General features: G+C 45.7%; 1 pseudogene; it reads left to right on the top strand.

Annotated features, from left to right (window-relative positions):
* The first annotated feature begins 4,293 nt into the window (after nucleotides 1–4,293).
* Nucleotides 4,294–7,701, top strand: LOC124082534 (T-cell surface glycoprotein CD1a-like; annotated as a pseudogene).
* Nucleotides 7,702–8,096: the final 395 nt, after the last annotated feature.

The raw sequence follows: 8,096 nt of genomic DNA, 5'->3' as shown, positions 1-8,096 counted from the left end.
TGAAATTCATCTGGAAAAATAAGAGACCCAGAATAGCTAAAGCAATCCTTAGCAGGAAGAGTGAAGCAGGTGGCATCACTATACCAGACCTTAAACTATACTACAGAGTAACAGTAACAAAAACAGCATGGTATTGGCAACAAAACAGACTGGTAGACCAATGGTACAGAATAGAAGACACAGAGACTAACCCACAAAATTACAATTATCTTATATTAGACAAAGATGCCCAAAACATGCACGGAGAAAAGGTAGCCCCTTCAGCAAATGGTGCTGGGAAAACTGGAAATACATATGCAACAAAATGAAATTAAACCCCTATCTCTCACCATGCACAAAACTCAACTCAAAGTGAATAAAGGACCAAGGAATAAAACCAGTGACCCTGCATCTCATAGAAGAAAAAGTAGGCCCTACTCTTCAATAGGTCGAATTAGGCTCCAACTTCCTTAATAAGACTCCTGTGGCACAAAAATTAAAATCAAGAATCAATAAATGGGATGGATTCAATCTAAAAGTATCTTCTCAGCAAAAGAAACACTCTGGGAGATGAATAAACAGGCTATATCTTGGGAACAAATTTTTAACCCTCACACATCAGATAGAGCACTAATCTCTAAGGTATATAAAGAACTCAAAAAGATAAGCACCCCCCAAAAAAATCAATAAATGGGCCAAGGACCTGAACAGACACTTCTCAGAAGATGATATACAACCAATCAACAAACATATTAAAATGTTCATCATTACTAGCAATTAGAGAAATGCAAATAAAAACTACTCTAAGATTTCATCTCTCTCCAGTCAGAGGGCATCTACTCTGAAGGCAAACAACAATAAGTGTAGGTGAGAATGTGGGGAGAAGCAGAGTAGGGAAGAGAGGACACTGGGTAGACATGGGAGCACAGCAAGACACAAAGAACGTCAGAGCCACAAGAAGAGCAGCTAATATTCAGTTCCTTCCAGTCATTTTATATTCAGGGACACTGAGGCCAGGCTCAGGACATTGCAATTTGGTGCAGGTGTTCTGTACGTGAAATCATCATGGGTCTCAGTCTGAAGCTCCATTTACTGCAAGAAATTTGCTGAGAGGAAAAAACACACAGGTTACATGTAAGAAAGCCAGAAAGACAAGAGAAAAACTTGAGGACTTGTGGGAGGGGAAGGAGAAGCACAGTGCTGGCAGGAAGTTAGGACAGGTGGTGGGTTTCTCGGGGAGAGAAATTGAGGTCTGTGTTGGTGAGGTGGGAAGTCAGATGGCACCGTGAGATCCTGTGGAGGGGGGAGCTCATGTCCTGGTTCCCAGGGAAGCTGTGTGGGGAAGGAGAAGTTCAGCAGTTGTGCTGGTGTGCAGGGAGCAACAGTTAGAAGTGTTAGGAAGAACACAGCATGCTGGTAGCCTAAGCAAAGATGATTCAAGAAGAAGAATCCTGAAGGAAGGTCTTGTTCCAAAGAGAAGAATCCTGGATGCCCTGAAAATAGCAGAAACACCCCGCCTGGCTGAGTTCTATTTGGCATAGATCTTGCTCACCTCGATTTTACTCCAGTTTTCCTGTGACCAGGGAGCACACCACTATCAGTGATCTGTATAACCATCTCCTCTGTCAAAGATGTTCTCTTATTTTCTGGTCCTGGTCACTTCCCACCTATTTTATCTCTTATTTTTCCCCCTATACTCTTGCTCTCTCTCAGTTCCCCCAGCTCTCAGCATCCCCCAGGCAGCTCCCAATGGTCTCCATCCTTTCCTCTCTCCTCCTCAGACCTTGTCTTTCACCCTCCACAGCTGAGAGCTCCCTCAGGGGTGCAGTGGACTGGGGAGCTGCAGATCCTCAGTGGGACTCAGCTGCTACCTGCATCCTCACCAGGAGCCACTCTGCCAGGGGAAAGTAGAGGGGAAGAAACCTTGAATTCTTCTTTCCCTCCCTTTATGCTTCCCTTGTTATGGTTTAGGTATGAGGTGTCCCCCAAATGCTCATGTGTGAGGCAGTGCAAGAAGGTTTGAAGGTGAAATGACTGGGTCATGAGAGACTTCAGTGCATAAATCTCCAGATAGGAACTGGTGGTAACTGTGGGCTGGTACGTGTGGCTTGGAGGTGGGTTCCTGGGGACGTGCCTTTGAGTATATATTTTGTCCTTGATGAGTGGAGCGCTCTCTCTCTCTCTCTCTCTCTCTCTCTCTCTCTCTCTCTCTCTCTCTCTCCTTCTTGGTGGCCATGTCCAGTCCTACTTTCCTCTGACACACTCTTCTGCCGTGATGTCCTGCCTCACCTTGGGCCCTGAGGAGTGAAGTTGACCATCTATGGACTAAGAGCTCGGAAACTGTGAGACCCAAAATATACTTTTCCTTCTTCAATTTTTTCTTGTTATATCCTTTGGTCACAGAGGCAAAAACACTCACTAAAACACCCCTCTTTCTCCTTCTCCTGCATCTGTTATATCCTTCATTTTTCTTGTCAGCTCACAACCTTTTGGTCCCCAAAACTCATTCTTATTTAGTTAATTTTCTTTGCTCTCTTTCCTGTCCAACTGCAACTATCTTCTCCTTAATTTTGCCATTCCACACTCAAGAGCAGCAGTCATATATCTTGTGGGATCCAGGGAAAAATGAAAATGTAGAACCTTCTCTTAGTCATTCAGGTTAATATCACAGAATGCCATAGATTGGGCGGATAATCACCACTAAAAATTATTTTTCACATTTCTGGAGTCTGGAAAGTCCAAGGTCAAGGTAGATTTAGTTTGTATTGAGACCTGCATTTTGGTTCATCAAAGACACCTTCAAAATATTTTCACATCATGGAAGGTTTATTTGGTCTCTCTGAGGTTCCCTTTATAAGGCACAAGTCTCATTTCTGAGGTGGAGACAGCATGAACTAATCACCTCCCTAAGGTCCCACCTCCTAATACCATCACATGGGTGGTTAGGAATCCAGTATATGAATTTGGGGAAGATATAACGATTCAGAACAGGAGATTTGTGCTCAAAAGGGAGGGGAGGGAGTGCTTTTAAAGGTACTAAAATTCAAAACTTCTTATTTCAAGGAAAGGTTATGTCTCTGTGTTTTTTTGACTTGCTAATGTTATGTCCCTTGGGCACAGGGATACTTACGGGATGATTGCAGGAGCACTTAGACACCTGGGCACTGCAGTTCATGACTACAAGCAAGCTTCCCCACCTTGTTCCTGCTACCCTAGCTGCTCAAATGATCCTTAACAGCTGAACTGAAGTGAGAATTTGAACTGGCCTTCCCCACACTTGGCACCAGGTTGAGCACTGAAATTACATTAAATTACATGGAGATGCATTTGGTCCTTGGAATAAGTGTGGACAAGTTACAAAATGACTTGGTACAGACTTTAGATGCTATGGCTGTCCCTGTGTTCTGCCCACACACTGTTGGGTGCATGTGCCATTCTCCCTTTGTGCCTGCAAGGCATGGGACAGTGACCAAGGCTGATGGCAGATGGGGTCTTCAGTGAGACATGGTCAGTGCAGTGGTGGCAGGATGGAGGTGGATAGGAAGAGTGTAGAGTTACCAAGGCCCCAGACAGTGAGGAGCAGGTGGAAGTATGCTGCACCTGTGGGTGAGGTTGTGGGAGGGAGAACCCTACAGAAGCTGGGGAGGCTCTGTGAGCTCCCATAGAAGTTTCACTGAACTTTGCTTATGAAATACAATGTCAAAAAATTACTATAAAATTCAAGGTGGTGGTCATGGAGCATTAAGTGTATCACTGGACTGGCTGCATGTCTCCCAGAGTACACTCTGGATACAGGATCCACAGACTAATTAGTTGATACTGGTGTAGAGGACAATCCAAAATGATTCTGAAGAAGTAAATAAAGTAACCAGTGATGTCAGCGATATGAAGATGGTGGAGTGAGGGATGGGGTAGGGAAGAGAACACATGGGGGATAATTAAAATTTATTCAAATAACTCAAAATGCTGATGATCCTGGGATCAATACCCAGCACTGAAAGAAGAAGAGTGCCTAGTGGTAAGGTGACTTTTCAGTGCCACATAAAACTTGTTGTATAGAAGTTGAAATAGGGGAAGATGACCAGGAAGGAATTTCATAACAATGAGAGAAGTTGGAAGACTGGGCAGAGACTCAGAAGAGCAGGGGAAATGAGTAGGTGGTCAGGGTTTGGGGTGGAAACAGATTTTCAGGCAGGAGAGGTCTGTCTGTTGGTTGAATAAGGAAGTCAGAAGAGAGGTCTGTGGGGTAGGTTTGTTTAAAACAGAAATCAAAGGCCAAGTTTCTTAGAGAAAGAGGTAGCATCTGCAAATGCCATGATGTCTCTGCTACTCCCCTTTCTAGCTGCTCTCTTCCCAGTAGGTGACAGTGAATATGGTAAGAACTGGGGCAAGAGACCTGCTAGGGGCAAGTGTGTGTGTGTGTATGTTTGTGTGGGGTGGGGGTGGGGGGTGTGGTGATGGTAGTTTCCCCTGCACATACCTGGAGAGAACGAGTGCCAAGCTGGCCCCATTCTGCGTGTTCTTACTCAAGCCCTCTGTGCTCTCATGGAGGATGTTGATAGAGCATGGGACCCTGGGGGCCAGCAGATGTCAGCTAAGGTAACGGTGGCTCTCCACATTTCCAGATTCTGAGTCTTCCCACTCTGGCAACTTTCTTTTCCTAGTCTCTCCCTCCCAATGTCACATTTCCCCACATTCTATCTATTCTTCATCACAGGGTTTGAGGAGCCTGTCTCCTACCATCTCCTCCAGACGTCATCCTTTCACAACCATTCCTGGGTACATCTGAGCTCAGGCTGGTTGGGGGAGCTGCAGATTCACAGATGGAACAGCAGCTCTGATGCCATCATTTACCTGTATCCCTGGTCCAGGGGCAACTTCAGTAACAGGGAGTTGGTGGATCTGGAAAGGTTTTTCCGGGTAAACTTCATTGAAATTCAGGAATTTTACACTAATTACTTCATGTCTGAAGGTGAGTTTAGTTCCATTGCTGGGGAGAATAAAGGTAAGAGGGGGGGGGGGGGTGTCTCGGTGACCTTTTTGATCTGTGGTGCTGGGGATTGACCCCAGCCTTGTGCATGTGAGGCAAGCTCTCTATAAACTGAGCTGTATCCTCAGCCCTCAGTGAACTTCTTATTCCTGTAGTAAACAGCCTACGCTGTTCCGAATCTTACTCCACACTCTTCAGCATAAAAGTGCAACCACACCCTGGGAAAGTGCTATACACCAGAACCCAATTCTTCAAAAACTTCAGTTTTTGCCACTTATGAACTGCTCCCTCATTGCCTGCAGGGCTGTGTGTTACTATCTCCCCTCAGAGGCATCCTGTGGCCACACTTTTCCACAGTAATCAGCCAGGTACCTTTAGCATCCTCACTCTTTGGGTGACTCCTTAAAGTGTGACTTTCTCTCCCATTTCATTCTTCAGTCATCCCCATCTAAACTGCTATGGTTACCATGGATACGTTCACCCTGGTTAGTTACAGTCTCAGCTCTCTCACATTAAGTCCTTCACCCCACACCATCACTATCACCTTTGAACAACCCCCTCCCTTCCTCATATTATCATCTCTTCCTCCACCTCCAGCTCCTACCAGTTCCCCTTTCTGTGAAACTCAGACCAAACCACACTTGGGTCCTTCCCCTAAACTTCCCAAACTCCCTTCTGCTTTTATAGTCTTTTGCTTTCATCTCATTCCATTCTCTCCATTTCCTCTTCTAATTCATGACTCTTCTTCCCCAGATCCCTTTGATCTACAGATGGCAACAGGCTGTGAACTGAACTCTGGGAAGGGCTTCTTAGGCTTCCTGCATGTAGCTATCCAAGGATCTGATTTCCTGAGCTTCCAGGATGAAACATGGTCACCATCTCCAGAGGGTGGAAGAGAGGCCCAGAAAGTTTGTGAACTGAACAATCTGAACCAAGCCTACACATATAGGTTACATAGGCTCCTCAGTGACACCTGCCCATGTTTCACCTTGAGTCTTCTAGATGCAGGGAAGGCTCATCTTCAGCAACAAGGTCAGTCTTGTAGCCCATCTCAAAGAAATTTTCTATTTTAAAGTCAAATTCAGGATAAAAAGAGGATATCAAGTGACATTTCTAGAAGGGGGAAAGATATATCCATGTAGTTAGAGTCTGTGTCTGGATGTGTTTTCTGTCCTTTGCAGTGAAGCCTGAGGCCTGGCTGTCCAGTGGCCCCAGTCCTGGACCTGGCCGTCTGCTGCTGGTGTGCCACGTGTCTGGCTTCTACCCAAAGCCCGTGTGGGTGATGTGGATGTGAGGTGAGCAGGGGCAGCTGGGCACTCAGAGAGGTGACTTCCTGCCCAATGCTGATGGGACGTGGTTTCTCCGAGCAACCCTGGATGTGGCAGCTGGGGAGGCGGCTGGCCTGGCCTGCAGGGTGAAGCACAGCAGCCTAGGAGGGCAGGACCTAGTCCTCCACTGGGGTGGTAAGAGTGGGACCCAGGCTGGAGATGGGGCGAGGCAGTCTGCTATAGCAGAGCTTGAGGGACAGCTAAAAAATTGGGAAGTTAGGGATTTTAGATCAAAAGAAGACAAATATTTTAATCCAAGGAATGGAAGAATTAAATATGAGGGATCTGTAGATGCAGAAAGATGTAGGATAGAAGAAGGATTCCTCTCTGAAAAGGGATAAGAATAAAATAGGAGGAATGATTGGTGCAGTAGAAACTCAAAGAAAATAGTTAATACAGCAAACAGGGAGTGCGAGGGGTAAAACGGGTAATGGATTAGAAACAACATCCTGGTGTCCACTTGAATCTGCAGCACCTCATAGTGCCCTGGGCTGGATCCTCTTGGCTGTGATACTGGCCCTGGCTCTTCTGACAGGTCTTGGATTTTGGTTTAGGAAACGCTGGTGAGTTCTTTGTATCCGTCTGTCCTGTTTGTCCCTCCTCCCCAATGCTCTTCCCTTCTGTTTTGACTTTTTCCTCACTTTCCTTCTCCTCTCAGCCCCATTCCCATTTTCTGCTCAGTTCTCACCTCCACCTTATGAAGGTCTGTTATTTCTCTGTTCTCATTTGGTTCACTTAGGACACACTGTGAAGCTCCCTGCAGTTCTGTCCCTTTGAAGTGAGGACCCAGCTACCCAGGTGCCCAGTCTACACCTGAACACCACGTGGTGATGACATCACTTCAACTGTCCTTGTGAAGCCTCTATAATTTATCTGATTCATGATCAGTTACCAATATGTGCTCAATGTAATCTTGCAGGATTTGTTGTTCTGACCTGGCTTCTGTGAATTTACCTCTGAATGAAATAATATTCTAGCAAGCTCCATCTGGTTAGATATAATGGATCATCAGATGAATTTCAGGTGTCACTTCCTGTCGCGACCCCCTCGCCAGCAAGGAAGACACGACACAGGATTCTTCTTTCAGCGGTTTATTCAGGCCTTAACTCTAGTCTTCTCTCAAGCGCTCTCTTTCCACGCCCCCACACACAGCCTAATAAAGCTTACTCAAGTCCAATCCAAAGCTGCCACGTGGGGTTTTCTCATAGGGTGTTGAGGGACAGCGCGCCAACTTTTCCTAATAAGGAGTTGTTTACCAAGATCCACAACGGAGACTGGCGCCATCTTCTAATGGCGGCAACGGTCTACAAACACGGCCACAACTTCCTCCGGGGGTCCTTCCTGGATCCACAGTGGGGAACCATCTCTCCTCCATCTGTGTGTCCCCACCTGTCAACTATACCCCTCACTGACCACTTCTGTGGCAATTGTGAAGCTTTGTTTGTTCCTTCAGTTTTTAGAACATAGAGAGCAAAGCACATGCTTTTGCTGTATCTGTATCCCTGCAAAGTGTCTGGAATAAAAACCTGTGTTGAATTTATGTAAGGTTTCCAGGGGTTTTTTTGTTGTTGTTATTGTTGTTAAATTCTCTGCCTTTGTGCCACCTGCGTTGTAGTTGAGACATTTCATGCCCGACTTCAAGTCTTGCTTGGCCAAGGGATTTTATGCTTTTCTAATTTTACAATTTTTTCTCTGAGCCTCTGACAGTAAATACAATGTTGCCTCTTACTGATTCTGTTATTCAGTTAGGGAAGTATTAGTGTGGAACTATTGTTCCAAGTGCTCTAAACTGAACAATC

The sequence above is a fragment of the Marmota monax genome, unplaced genomic scaffold, assembly GCF_021218885.2.
Source record: "Marmota monax isolate L192 unplaced genomic scaffold, Marmota_monax_Labrador192_F-V1.1 WCK01_AAM20220418_F8-fsc00145, whole genome shotgun sequence".
NCBI lineage: Eukaryota > Metazoa > Chordata > Mammalia > Rodentia > Sciuridae > Marmota > Marmota monax.
This window is presented reverse-complemented; position numbering and strand designations above follow the sequence as displayed.